The sequence below is a fragment of the Talpa occidentalis genome, unplaced genomic scaffold (assembly GCF_014898055.3).
Source record: "Talpa occidentalis isolate TD23 unplaced genomic scaffold, MPIMG_talOcc4v2.1, whole genome shotgun sequence".
NCBI classification, from domain to species: Eukaryota; Metazoa; Chordata; class Mammalia; order Eulipotyphla; family Talpidae; genus Talpa; species Talpa occidentalis.
The window spans coordinates 10,024,310-10,040,345 of record NW_026555331.1 but is presented as its reverse complement, the minus strand read 5'-3'; positions in this window follow the sequence as shown (position 1 = coordinate 10,040,345).

Sequence of the window (16,036 nt, the reverse complement as noted above, 5' to 3'; positions counted from 1 at the left end):
GTCTCGGGCCCCAGTGGGGGGCTGTCTGGGCAAAGCCCCACGAGATGTGGGTCCTCTTAGGATCTGGCCAGTGAGGAGCAGCCGCCACCCTCGGCCACTTCCCGAGGAAGAGTCAGGTGCAGGGACGGCCCGTGGGGGACGAGACTGACTCTGGACCCGGGAAAGGGGCTGGGGGTGTTGAGGGAAGGAGGGGAGGCGAGGCCCCAGTCTCAGCAGGGGGGTCTGGCAGTGTGATCAGGAGATGAGGGACCTGAAGCAGGTGATGGGGAGGCCAGGACAGGAGCCAGCACCGCCTGGGGGAGCCTGGGCTGGACACATGGAGCCCACATTGAGTGAAGGTCCCCAGCAAGGAAGATCCCAAAACAGTCAGCTGCACTCCCGCTAGGGTGGGGGAGTCATGAAGCCTGTGAGCAAGCAAACCAGCCAGTGGCTCATCACCCAGAAAGTCAAACTCAGAGCCAAGATTTATCTTTTCACGGAAGAGCTGATTCAAGGTGGCCACCAAGGCACTCAGTGGGATTGGGACCCTGACACCCAGCTCCCCAAGTGCCAGGAGCCTGTGACTATGTAAGGGGTGCGGGGAGGGAGGGGGTGCAGGATGTGAAGTGGGGAGCTGCACATTTTCAGGTCCAAGGTTGGGCTGTCCAGGCTTCATGGGGGTTGGGGTTTGACACTCTCAGCAGGGAGTGTCTCCTCAGGGTCAAGATCAGGCAACAGCCAACAGTTATCTGTTTTTCATATGCTAACAACCTCCTAGCAACACAGAGGATTTTTGTTACAGGTGAAACACAATCAGTTTTACAAATTCCAGAAATTGCAGCTGGAAAGAAATGCATTATTCACAAGTTGAAGATTAATCACAAGGAGGGTGTGTGTGTGTGGTGGGGGGGGAGAACAAGGGTTGTTTGGAATTTGATGCTTTCAGTCCTAATATTTAGTCTAAGGGAGGTTTTGTTACAAAATGGAGGTGATCCAGGCACAGCCTGACCTCAGATCCCCTGGGGCTAAAGTCCCACTATCTAATCAGCACAGCCATGGACAAAAGGGCCAGGAGCTGCTGGGAGTTGGTATAAGAAGTCATTGCTTAAGGGCAAAGGCCCCTGATGGAGGAAGTGAGAATTTCATATGGTGTTTACAAACCCTAGGAGGAGGGGTTGAGTCCAGATCAACCATCCAATATGCTTGGAGCCCAGATTAGCCCATCCCCCTCCAAACACTTCACAGGTAAAGCCAAGAGGGAATGAGCCTCTAGAGAAAATTGATGGGCTACGGAATTCGGTCATCCATTGATGAAATAATACAACGACTGGTGTCAGCACAGGGTCCGCCTGAATAAAGAACGGGCAGCAAACCACGTGGGGACACGGTCACAGTCCTTGGCGATTCACCAATAATAAGGTCTTGGTGAACAGCAGAGAGAACGAGAGGCCAATGGGAGAAGCCCTGGTCCCTCACCTTTGCCAGTGGGGAGGAAATCAACTCTGAGAATGGGGACAGGCAGGAGCAGTGGGGAGGGTGGAGAAGCCGGGGTGAACACGTGGGGGCTCCTCTCCTTACATGGAGGCACCTGGTGATAGTGCCGAGCCCCTGAGGGACTGGAGGGGCTGCATTAAGCCCCTGTGGCTGCTGCGATTCCAGACCCCAGCCTCGGAGGGGACCTGAAGAGAAGGAGACTGGTGGAGGGGCCAGCAGTTCTCAGGGCCCCTGAGCCCATCCAGGTGAGGAGGGATGAGGCAACAGTTCACCTGAGGAGCAGGTGGGGTTAGGGAGAGGGAGGCGTCCAGGTGGATTCCCAGGTGTCAGCTCAGGTGGGGAGCAGAATTACAAATAGACCAACAGTGCAGTGATCACACAGAAGAGACCAATAGAAGATTCCACAGAGGTGGAGGGAATTGACTCCTGTTGCTTAAGGAAAAATTTGAAATTTGAAGTGTTTAATGCTATACACACCTACATGTTCACACAGACAGACACATATATAGCTCCATTACCTCTGTGTGTGTATATACATACATGTATCTATGTATTTATCATGTATGTATATATCTAAAGCTTTAAATATGGTTTATATATATTCATAGACAAGAATACATGTATGTCTGCATATTCATCTCCTTACTTTACATCTATACATAGTTTTTAACAAAATGTAAGGGGTAAGTTTGTATTTGAAACAATTTGTGGCTTACAAAATGTTTCAAGAATAAAAGAGAATTCTAGTCTACCCTAAATGCTATTTCCTAATCGTTAACATTTTCCACATTTCCTTGATCACATATCTGTCTTTCTACCATCAATAGATCTTATTTTTTCACGCATGTCAAAGTAAATTATAGATGTCAGTACAATTCATTAAAACCAATTCATAATGCATATTGACTAAAATTCATCATTTGTTTACATTGTTTTAAAGCAAAATTTATGTACAATGAAATGCTCCATTCTTAAGCATATTATGTTGTGGTTTGACTGATAATGATCCTTAGTAAGACAGAGAGATTTTTCTCATCACCCCACAATGTTCCCTCAAGTTCCTGTTGGTCCCAGCATGAAAGGCAGAGAGGCGGGCCCTAATCACCCTCAACCCACAAGGACCCCACAGCACAGATGACGGGGACAGGACTCTTGGGTTTGTCTGTCCCCCACTGGAGCTCAGCACTGTGTCAGCCAGTGTAGGATAGTCAGGGATGCAAGCAGGGCAGACAGGGGCTTCTTAGCTTCCAGATCCCAGGTGGACCTGGGGTTATTCAGCTCCATCCTCAGCCCACACTCCTGCAGCAGCCCATAGGTGATGGCCACACCCTCATCCTGCAGGAGGGTGAGGAGCTGGGGGTTGAGGGTGAAGGGAATGCACCAGGGGTACTTGAAGTTGGGCTCTAGGATGCTCCGTACCTAGAAGTAATGGCGTAAGATGTCACGGGTCAGTCTTTGGGTAAGGAAGAGAAAACCTGTCCCGAGAGTGAGGGCTGATGCAGGGTGATGGAAGAAAGAGAGTTCTGGAGTCATATCAGTCCATCCTGGTCTGATCCATATGCTCAATATTGGACACACGTTACTGGAAAATGTTGGCCATTGGTTCCTGGGTTGCTAAATGATCAGACGAACATACTAACACAACTATGGTATTAGGAATCATAGGTGTGCGTGTACATGTGTGTAATGTGTGAATGGGTATGTAGAATTCCGTACACTCCTGTGTACTCATATATACATACATGGGGATAGAAAACCAATTTAATTGTAACTATGTAAGCATGGGGGGAGGATTATTATGATCACCTGAGCTCCAAAAAATTCTGTATATCTTTTCGATTTCTTAGAACTCTGGAGGCCTCTGCAGGGGTTACTATGGACACTGAGACCTTCACACCCACTGGGACTACTCTCCAGAAGGACATAAGCCAGGACTTTCCAGAGGCCACACAGGGAAATAAGTGTGGGAAAGAAACTTGCACCATCACTCTTCTCTCAGAGTCACTCTTATCTCTGTCTCCCTCGCCCTCCTTCCTCGACGCTGAGCCCTGGGGATGTCTCACCAATGTCCACTGATGGAACAGGATCCTTCTCTCCATGGACCAGGCCAGTAGAGTGTGCTGGGTGTCATTCAGCACTGGGGATGTTTGGGGAAAGAGTAAGGGTGAATCAAATCTCTACTTCAACCTCAATGAAATAAGCAACCCCATGCAAGGGGATCCCCGGGTAGAATAAAACCCACTAGATTTTAAGGTCAAGTTCTCTGGTCTGGAAATTCTCATCCTGCTTTTGGGACAGTCTCCATGATGCTACATAACATGATCCAGAGGGTGGGATTCCGAGAGCAGAGGCTGGAACCACCTGCCCTAGTGAGAGGGTGGGTGAGTATGGGCTGGTCTTTCTGGGCTTCGGTCTCCACATCACATGGCAACTTTATTTCAACAGTTCTTTGGGTCTGGTGTGAAGTGAGGATGAAAACCATATTCCTCAAAGTACCTGAGAGGTGGCCGTCCATGTAGTCCTTTCTGCAGATCTGGGGACCAACCCTGAGGTTCTCTTCCACCCCTCAAATCACTCTTACCTAGTATGGCTTCAAGCAGGTAAAGGATGAGATTCACTTGGGCAACATGCGGATATTCTGGGATTCTTGCCAGCTCATTGAGGATGGTGGCACCAGGGCCATTCAAATGACACGAAGTTTTCCCCTGGTCAAGCTGCAGAAGGCAAGGATGATGATGACAATAATGATGATGATGATGATGATGATATTGTCATGTAATTTTGCCTATAAGTTCTGATGTGTAAGTACTTAACCAAGGAGTTAAGTACCAAGAAACTGCATCAATGTAGGCCCTTCTTCTTCCCCTACAATTATCCCGACTCTCATTCCCCATACATCTGGGCTGCTCTGGGGAGCCCTCACCATGTCCATGAGGTCCTCCAGAGCTTGTCGGTCCCCCAGCATAGCTTGAATATTAATGAACATAACACCTGGAAAGTTCCTTTCGAAGCTAGTCACATTCTTCACTGTCATGACGATCTCTCTTTCCAGGCATTTGAAATCTGCAATCGAGAATGGAAACAAGTCTCAGATTAGGACATTCCTGGGATAATCCCTTCCACACTGATGTGAGCAAAACTCATCAGTCCTTCAAGTTGCTAACAAAAAGCATCTCTGTGGGTGATGTGTTTGGACTCCAGGGGTGCAGGTGTCAAAATAGGTTAGAAAGATGAAGATACGGCTGAAATGAGGGGCCAGACACCAGGAGCAGAGATGGAGAATCTTAAACGAGTCCTGGGATGTGGAAGAAATCACAGGGACTCCTCTATGACACTTTTCTTGAACAAGAAGGATCCTGGCCTACGGCTGTAGAGATGAGAATCTTCCCTGCTCTGGACTTAGTTTCCACATCTAAAATGAGGCTGTGGCGCCTATCATGGGGGTCATGTATGTGAAGCACATGCAGTAGAACCGGGCACACACCATACCCTACAGATCACACTTGTGTCTGTGTCTTCTGAGACTAGAAGGAATTCAACTCTCCCAGAGCACCTGAAGGGCCATCAAAGAGACCCGCTGAGGTGAGAGGTCACACGAGAGGAAGCTCCAAAGAGGTGGCATTTCTGTCTCTGCGTTCACTGCCGTACCCCAGAGTCCCTGTGCCCAGATCAGTGCCTATTTTTCGACAGAGCCTCATCAGGGTGGCGGGACTGAGTGTGGATGAGGGAGGATGGATGAACAGATGAGGGCTGTGACAATGTGTACATGGAGGAGAATCCAGTTGTCCGAGTGGCAGGGAGGCTCCAGGGGTGTCAGCCTGTCAGTTTCCACCCAGAAGCCCAGGTTCCCTCTTGATAAACTCTCACCTTGCCCAGGAGGTTCCGCTATTCTTCCTGGAAAGAGAATCACAAGCCATCATGTCTTTCCTCATCCTCAAATTAGCTTTTGAGACACTGTGGAGGGTTTGCGCTCCCTCCGACCCCACCTCCCTCCTGCAGCACCTCTTCCTGCCCCATCAGGCCCACCCTCCACACCCTCAGCCCCCAGGAGCCCCCTGGACAGGGTGCTGGGCCAGGCCCAGGGCAGTGGTGGCAAAGGCAGGAACAGCTGCCGGGCACAGCTGATTGTGGCAGGAAGGATTCCTCCCCCAACCCCTTCACACACTCACCTACTGGGGGGATGGGACCAATACATTCATACTCCATTACTAGAACAGAAATTAAATTCCCAGCCCAAGAATTAATTCAAAGATGCTCAGTTTCTCAGCACTTCTGCCCCTGCTTCCCCACCCTCCTCCCCACCTGTGTTGCCCATCACCCAGGGGACCAGATCCCAGTGCCCTGGGAAGGAGCCTGCTGCAAGTATGTGGGGGTTCTGCTGTGCAGAGTTGAGTCCTGGGGGATCAGATCCCTCTCCTGGCACAAAATCAGCTAACCCCGTACCTCTGGCTTGTACCCCAGTTCTTGTATGCATAAATAAGTGAAATCTTTAAAAAAAAATCACTTACCTAATGACCGATTACTAAACTTCACTGGAAAGATAAAAAAGGTCTCACTCACCAAGAGTTAGTCACAGAAACACACACACACTCGCACACACACAGGTGACATCCCACTGTTAAGCAGAAAAAGCTCATTTTTTTATGTGTTTTCCAGGGTCCTGCTAGTGAAAATAAGGGAGCTGGCAGGCTGTGCAAGAGGGGCTGGTTTACTGTGGGGAGAGGACTGAGCCCCTGAGGCTCTGGTGAGCACCCTGATTATCTCTGGGCTCACAGGTTCAAGGTCAAGTCAAACATACCTAGTTCGGAACTCACCTTCTTCTGGAAAACTTTCCCCCTTATCATCTAAGTCATCAACAATATCTGAAAGGAGAAGGATCCAGGTCAGGAGAGCCAGGTCACCCTGCTGGAGGATTCCCCCTACCACCCACAGCCCAGCCCTGCTCCTGCAGGCAGAGTGTCAGCTCTTCTGAGGAGAACCCAGGGCCCCTGATCCGAGGCAACTAATGAAGGAGGAAGAGATTCCGGTAAAATCCTGCCTATGTGGTTGTGGCTTTTGTCTACAACGCCTGTGATTGTGCTGATGTCTTGCAGGCTTTCACTTGGTGGCTGTGGGTAACCCCATAGAGGGAGGATCCTGGGGCTCCCCAGTTGAGCTGCTAAGAAAAAGTCACCTTGAAGGATCAGAGATGGTCTGCCCAAGGGCAACCTTGCCCAGTGCCAATCACAACCCCATGCTGAGCACCCGTTTTTCATTCTTCACACCGTCTCAGTCTCCCTGCAACAACAATTTATAAGGCCCGATGTGTGTGCTCCAGACAGTTGGTAAAGGGTGCTGACAGGCAGCGAAGTCACGTTTCATGTGGATGCTCTTTTCCTCTCATTTCTCTTTCCAGCAGAAACATACCCCAACCCTCGAAACATGTGCATCCCTCAACCTCTACTTACCCCAACCATCCTTCTTAAAAACCATCAGCTTCTTCTTATAGGCCATCACCATGCTCTTCTGTAGACTCAGCATCAATTCTCTCACTGTTTGACCCATTCCTTCTGCTTTAACCTGGAGGCAGAAGGCCAGGAACATGGTCAAATATACACCTGGTTTTTAAAGTCAAGAAGATCTGGAAAGGAGGCTGGAAGTCATCGTCCACCCTAAAAACAAGTAAAATCCCAAGGAAGGAAAATCACCAACAATTGTTCTTAGATCTGTCAGGTAGTAGCTCCATTGCAGAGAATCCCAGTGTCCCCAAAATTGGAGAGACCAAACAGTAGGTGAAGAAGAGCACAATTTACCAGAACAAAAACCTCCATGTGAACCATGGTCAAAGTAAAACTCCCATTCATTGCTGGTAGGAAGGCAAATGGTGCACCCACTTTGGAGGACACTGTGGCGATTCCTTAAAAAGTAAATGTTATCATGTTCTTTATTATTTACTAAAAAGGCATTGGAAATTTGTCTTATAAAAACCACCACATGGATGTGTATAGTCAGCTTTATTCATAAGTCCCAAAACTTGGAACAACAAAAGGTGAATGATAAACACTGGTGTATCCAGACAATGGAATATTATTCACCACTAAACTGTTGACATTTAGTTCTATGCCAAAAATAAAGGTTATTTAGGGACCAACATTGTATTTCAGTATAACAGAATTCTATATCTCTCTATATATTTACCTTTAAAATAAAATCCCTTATTTCTTTTTCTTTTAAAAGGACTATTTTCTAGATATAATGGACTTGGTTGGCAATTTTTTATTCCTTTGAGCACTTGGCCTATGCCATCCCACTTGCTTCTGGACTGCAGGTTTTCTTCTGAGACGTGCGCTATGATTACTTGATACACAATTCTCCCATGATTATTTTCTACCTTACTCTAATAGGAATGTTTCCAAAGAATTACAGCATTGAATGAGGCAATCTAATGGCTCGGGACAGGGTATCATATATCCATTATCAATCTTAAAATACTCTTGGATACATGGATACATTCTTTATTGAAAGATTTAGATTCTACAATTTTAAAGATATAAGATAAAATAAGGAATGTTTTATTAGATATCTGTGTCTTAAGTATCCACTGAGCTCATCACATTGTCTTTCTTTTTGACCTTGATGTGATACATAATTATAATTTTTAATTCTATAACAAATTTATATTGAATGAGTAAGGTCTGTTTGATCTGGATTGAGTTTTATTTAAGCATGTTATTAATTAAAAATCATAGAAATTTTAGAGAGAATTTTGGGATCTTAATTTAGTCAGGGATTAGGCTGCTCTTTCATTTTTGGTTTGATCTTTCTATTTTCAAACTGGAGTGATGAATAATGCTGTACGGCAGGCACTTAGTTGTTCCAGACTCAGTGCAAGGACCTACATTAGTGCTGAACCAGTGTTCAGTGCGTTACTGATGAAGGCTGATTCATAAAATGTGAAGGTAAAATTAATAGTGGTTGGTTTAAGGTTATATGCACAATCTATGAAATTAATGGTCAAACTATCCTTACTTGCAGGTGACCAAAGGACAACGTCTGCCAAGAACATTAATAATCTTGAAAGAAATTTCTTGCTCATCCCATCATAGATGCAGATAAAATTAATCAAGTTGCCTTATTCTAGGCCAAAATGATTCAATATCCAAGAGACAGAGCGGGGAATAAAACAGGCAGACTGACTGAAATACACTGCTGAGGGGAGCAGCGGGCGAGTCAAGAGAAGTCTGCTGTGCCATGTGGGTAGCTCCCTGGCCAGCCGGGGATTGAACTGGTGCTGCAGAAGCTGTGGATTGATTCATAGTGTGGTGCTTAACCCCTTGCGCCACCAGGGAGGCCCCAGTAGTAATTATCTTTATTGAATAATTATGATGTTTTAGAACTGCTAGACCATTGATATATTATCATGAACTTTCATGTAGATGTTATTGATTCAATATTAAATATGAGGGAAACACAATTCAGAATCAAGAATGAATTCAACAGCCTGGTGAATAACAAGTCTCCTCCAGAATTCAACACTGAACTTGATTCACTGCCTATCATGAAACATAGAAAACAGTCCAGTGCACCCCAATAATATGGGGAGTTCTCATGTACTGAAACACATGTGAGCCAATGTAAAACTGATGCAGCCATGAATCTGGGGAGACTTGCAAACTGACAACTTTGCTAACATTTAGATCTGTGCCTGGGATGGTGGTAGACACACAGCTGAGCAGTTATCCTAAGTGAAATATCACAGGATTTTCTCTTCCTAATCTCTTAAAGTCTAGTCCACCAAACCAAGCAGACAGAAACCTAAAGGTGAATAATAATATCCTTCAAATTGGAATCATGTTTCATTTGGTTCAAACTTCATTATTGGCTGTACTTGGAATCAATGATCTGTGTGAATACACATACATGGACAGTTAATTTATCACAGAGGAACAAAAAGCATACAATACAGAGAGGTATATAGAAAACCAGGACAGCCACATGACAAAACATGAAACTAGATCATTATATAACAACATACACTTAACTCAAAGTGGATTAAATATATAGACGAAAACAGCCAATAACTCCTAGAAACTGGCCACTGAGTTTTCATTGGGGTCAAAGTAAACAAAAGCAGAAATAAACAAATAGGACTACATCAAACTAAAAAAGTTTTTGTACATGAAAAGAAATGACTGTAAAAACAAGAAGGCAATGTACTGACTGGGAGAAGATATTTGACATCATATATCCACAAAGAGTTCATTTCCAAAATATATAAAGAACTCAGACAACTCAAAAACAAAAAACACAATAAAAAAAATGAGCAGATGATTTGAACGGATAATTCTTTAAAGAAGACACACAGATGGTCATCAGGAACATGAAAAAAATGTTTAATTTCATCTATTATGGGAAAAATGTGAATCAAATATGAATCAAAACCATAATGTGATATCACCTCACACGTGTGAGAAAAGCTTATATCAAAAAAAATGGCAACGTGGAATGTTAGCAAGGGGACAGAAAAAAAGGGAAACTTAGACAGTGTTGGTGGGAATGTAAATTGGTGCAGCCTCTATCAAAAAAGGTATGGAAATTCACTAAAGAACAAAAAAAAATAATAGAAGGACCAGAAATACCACTCCTAGCCATTTATCCAAAGCATATGAAAGCACTAATATGAAAATTTTTGTGCACCTCTATGTTCACAGCAGCATTACTAACAATTATAAAGACATCGAAACCACCTAAATGCCCATCACTGGATGAGTGGATTAAGACGTTGTAATATATACACTCAAAGGAATACTGCTCAATTCTAAAAAGATGAAAACTTGTGTTTTATTGCAACATGGGTGCAACTCAAGGTGGTTGCCTTAACCAAGTAAGTCAGAAAGGAAAAAATAATTACCAAATAGTTTCACTCATATCAGGAATAGATACAATCAAAGCAAACATAACAACAAACAGTAAAAAATAACTCTTAACAATATGGTGCTATGGAGAATCAGGGGCAGAGGAGAGAGGAGGAAAAGGTAGAGGAGGTCAATTGGATAGTGGGATGGCACTAGAACGTTGGTGGTGGGCGCTATGAGGCATCTACCCACATTGAAATAAGAGATCCTCCTGGAATTCATACAATTTGTAAACTAATGGTAAATCAATGCATTTTTTAATGATCTGGGTGAAGTTTCTTCATACTCCTCCAGGGAAAAATCACTGAACTTGGGAAAGTAGTTCACAACTTAGGGTTTTATTTCTTTGCTTTCTAAATCTGATAAGTGAGCACAAATGACTAAAAAATCATATGTCCTGAAAAATAACATTATAAAGCAAAAATTACTTGAATAATAATATTATGTCAAAGTATTATAGTAGGTCATTGTGAATCACTATGTAGCCACATTCCTTAAGTCTTTTCAATCAGGATATCACAACCTATAGGAACTTTGACCACTGTGGTTTGGAGACAGTGGGCCCTCATTTCTTCCAGCATAAAACTGAACATGTGTACAGTAGAGCAACCCCACCTTCAGATTCACCAGAATCCAGGACTCTCCAAGGTAAAATTATAACATATCACTATCAGATCTACTTCCTATTGGTCCTCACTGAATGGTCCCGCACTGAGAAGCACCAAGCATGAGGCTGTTAGGACGCGGTCTCCGGCCGGGAGTCAGTCCCTGCACATGGCGGATGGAAATAGCAACCTGCACCTTCTAACCCCCAGAGGCAGAGGCTGAGCAGACTCAGGCTCCGGGGAACAAGGCGGGGCTGGCTGTGCTCACAGAGTTCCCACCCCGTACCTTGATAAAATTCCAAAGGAGGAGACACCTCCAGAAATGCTCCCACTGCTGATGTCTCGAAGCACAGAACTGTTGAGCAGCTCCACTATCATGGTCACCACATAGAGGTTCAACCCATCTCTCCTGCATTTATTCAGATATGATGGCTCTGGGTCCAACAGTTTCCTGGAGACATAAAGGAGGAGGAGGAGGAGCAGAGAGAAAGTGATGCCTCCTCAGATGATTCTGGGTTAGTCTTCTCTTCAAGACCTGGGAGAGGTGCAGACTTTACATTGTCACATGAGCCCACAATGGGCAGGACAACATTGGCTTATGGCTTTGAGACACCTGAGAACACACAACGGCCTCAGACATACACAGTGGAGAGGCCCCCGTTCTCTGCTGAGGTAAGGGACACAGGGTGGTCTCGTCATACTGTCAGAGACATCTGCATGTTCTGAATTAGACGGTCTGGTTGGGGGCAGATTATAGATTCCAGCACGGGGCCTCTCTCCAGAGAGGCTGGAGTAGCCGCGCCCTGGCGCTGAGAAGAGTCCTCAGGGGTGTGACCGCCACGCAGGGAGCCACATCAGCACTATCAGGGGGAATGTGGAGCTGCCTCAGCAGGCATGAGGAAGCAGGGGTGCTGGTTGATTGTCGTGGCCAGCGCAGGAGGGTGTCATGGAGTAATGTCCTTGCAGGTGGGCTCATTCACCTGACTGAAGACAGAGCTTTGGAGGGAGGTGGGAATGAGAAGATTGAAGCCCTGCAGACAAATTTCATTTCCAATCTGATGTGACAGTCAGCCCTGAGTCTACCCAAGTTCCCACGGGACTGGTGCCCAGGTAAAGGCCTTGTAGACATCACAAAACTTTTAATCTGGGAGGCGGATCAACATGGCGGCGAGGAGACGCTGCGAGTAAGATCTCCCATTAAAAAAAAAGTTAATAGGGAGGAAAAGCGGCAGGTCCCAGTGAGAACTGGGACACGGAAGATAAACGGATGACTCCAGCAAACTACCCAAAGAAGAAAGTTGCCATTAAAGAGGACTAGAAGGGAGGAAATCTCAGAACCCTGCTACCCTCCCCTACCCACAAAGTCGGCACTCTCTGACCAACAGAAAGGAGGAAAAAAACAAACTGAAACGACCAACAAGAACAAACTACGCATCAAGTGGGACTGTGAGTGGAAAGGAACTATTTGAGCTACCACACCCCGTGACCTGGAGCTATGGAGAACCCTGCAGGATTCACTGCAGAGGTGAGCAAACGACTCCAGGCGCCATTAGAGAACAACAGAGACCCCCGGAGGAGACCTGCACATATCCCCAGGCCAGCCTGTAAGCTTGCGCGGAAAAGTGGTGCGCTTGAAAAGCAAACGCAGATCGGGATCGCGGCTACCCAGCTCCCCACGCCTGCGACCTAGGCTTGCGGGGAGACATGCGGTGACCCTCACTGAGGTGAAAGTCCCTCACTGAGTAATCAGGAACCAGGCACGGGAGCTGGGTGCAAAAGATGCCATTTTTGCGGACACTGAACTGGGCTACAGCCCGCATCCTGGACCTGAGGGCTTTGGAACTGAGACCCGGGGCACGAAATTCAGGGCATGGGTTCTCCACAACAGTGAGGCACAAGGCAGACACAGCACCCCAAAGCTGTTGAGGTTTACCCTACCATTCCCGCTCTGTTCCCTGTCCCATGGGGTGGAAAAATACAGTTCCCCAAGGGCTCTAGGAGAGATCTCTGGTGCCACCTAGCAACTTGAAACCAGCAGAAGGCTCCTGGAGGAGCCAGTGGCCAGCTGTGAAGTTAGCCCACGCCAGGCCCCTTCCGACCAGTAGTCTGAGCCCACAGTGGGAGCGGGCACCCACGGCCGGGGCAGACCAGGCACGCAGAAGAGTGTGCCTGAGACCAGACGCGCAGGGAGTGTGTCCCGCATCGCCATTTTAGAACAGGGACATTTCTTCAGTAAAGACTGCCTGAAACCAGCAGAAAGCTCCCTCAGGAGCCAGAGGTGAGCAGGGGAAGTTCGTCCACGCCAGGCCCCCTCTGGCCTGCAGTCCAAGCCCAGAGGGGGAGCGGGAACCCACCGCCGGGGCAGGCCAGGCGCACAGGGGAGTGTGTCCCCACATTGGCATTTTAGAACAGGGACCTTTCTTCAGTAAAGACTGCTTGAAACCGACAGATGGCTCCCGGAGGAGCCAAGGGGAGCAGAGAAGTTCACCCAAGATGCCGGCCAGTCCCAGCAACACAGTGTCCCAATGCATATGACAAATTAGAAAACAGACAGTAGGGAGTAGAAGAACCACACGCAACCTAACAACTCCTCAGGAAAAAAGCACACCACAAAAAGAAAACCACCCCCCAGATTGCAACGACAGTAACTTGGAAGAACTTCTGAGCCTTCCAGAAAGAGAATTTAAAATTGCCATGATTAAAAAAGTGACAGAACTCATAAAGGAAAACAATGATATGAGAAAAATAATCAACGAGCAGAAGAATGAAATTGAGTCATTAAAGGGGGAAGCAAAAGAAACACAGGAGATCAAAGAATTAATGGAGGAACTAAAGAACTCAGGGAAAAGCAATGAAAGCAGAATAGATGAAATGGAAGAACGAATAAGTACTCTTGAAGACACAGAAATAAAAAGAACCAAAACAGAAAAGGAAAGAGAAGTACGAAGGAAAAAGACTGAAGAAAGATTTTGGGAACTATCTGACTCCATGAGGAAAGGAAATATAAGAGTTATAGGAATACCAGAAGGAGAGGAGAGAGATGTAGGAACAGAGAAAATATTCCAGGAGATAATTGAAGAGAACTTCCCAAATGTGAAGAAGGAGCTGAAAATTGATATACAAGAAGCAAGAAGAACACCAAACTTCCATGACGAAAGGAAAAATACAGCAAGACACATAATAGTAAAGCTCCCAGGAATCCAGGACAAGGAAAAAATAATGAAGCTGATAAGAGGGAAGAAACAGATAACATTCAAAGGAAAACCAATCAGGCTGACATCAGACTTCTCTGAAGAAACACTACGGGCAAGGAGAGAGTGGAGGGACATAGTCAACAGACTCCAAGAAAACAGAAGTCAACCAAGAATACTCTATCCCTCAAAGCTCTCCTTCCTCTATGAAGAAAGAATAAGGACCTTCCCAGACAAACAGAATCTCTGGAATTTCATTACGACTATACACCCACTCCAAAAAATACTACAAAGAATCCTAAAGCCAGAACCTCAGAGGGACGAATAACAATGAAAGAAGGCAAAAAAAAATTAATAAAAGAATAAATAAATAAAATCAAAGGAAAGACAAACATAATGGCAAATACAGATGCTAACATATCAATATTAACTCTAAATGTAAATGGACTAAACTCTTCAATAAAAAGACACAGAGTTGCAGCCTGGATTAAGAAACAAAACCCAACCTTTTGCTGTCTCCAGGAAACACATTTAGTTACAAAAGATAAAAATAGGCTCAAAGTTAAAGGATGGAAAACAATCCTACAAGCAAATGGACCAAAAAAGAAAGCAGGAACAGCTATACTTATATCAGATAAAACAGATTTCAAACTCAAAAAGATAAAAAGAGACCCCAACGGTCACTACATTATGATCAAGGGGACAATACTTCAAGAAGAAATAACACTCATTAACATATACTCACCAAACGAAGGAGCACCAAAATATATCAGACAACTGTTGTCATCTCTGAAAACAGACATCAGAGAAAACACATACGTGGTGGGAGACTGCAACACACCACTATCAACACTGGATAGATCAACAAGACAAAAAATAAGTAAAAAAACTAAAGCTCTAAATAAGGACCTAGAGCATTTGGGCTTAACAGACATCTATAGAACACTAAACCCCCAAAAAACGGAGTACACATTTTTTCTCAAGCGCACACGGATCATTCTCCAGGATCGATCACATACTGGGGCACAAGACAAACATCAACAGATACACCAAGATTGAAATCATACCAACCATCTTTTCTGACCATGAAGGCATCAAACTAGAAATAAACCATAAAAAGAAGGCAAGGAACTCTCTTATCTCATGGAGATTAAAAAACACACTACTGGAAGACCACTGGACTAATGAGGACATCAAAGAAGAAATTAAAAAATTCTTTGAATTGAATGACAAGGAGGACACCAATATCCTAAATTTATGGGATGCAGCAAAAGCAGTAAATATAGGAAAATATATAGCAATAGAAGCTCACATCAAGAAACAAGAAAGAACTCAAAGAAACTACCTAATCTTGAAGCTCAAAGATCTAGAAAAAGAACAACAAAAAAACCCCAAAACTAGTAGAAGAAAAGAAATAATAAAAACCAAAGCAGAAATAAATGAAATTGAAAATAAAAAAACAATCCAAAAGATCAATGAAATCAAGAGCTGGTTCTTTGAAAAAATCAATAAAATAGACAAACCCCTAGCCAGGCTCACAAAGGAAAAAAGGGAGAAAGCACAAATAAACAGGATCATCAATGAAAGAGGAGAAATCACAACGGACACAGCAGAAATCAAAAGAATAATCAGTAACTACTATGAACAGCTATATGGAAACAAGTTCAACAATCTAGAGGAGATGGACAAATTCCTACAACTCTATAATCACCCAAAGCTAGATAAAGAAGAAATAGAACACCTAAACAGACCAATTACAAGCAGCAAAACTGAAATGGTAATCAAAAACCTCCCCAAAAACAAAAGCCCAGGACCTGATGGATTTACAAATGAATTCTACCAAACATTCAGAGATGAATTAGTGCCTATCCTT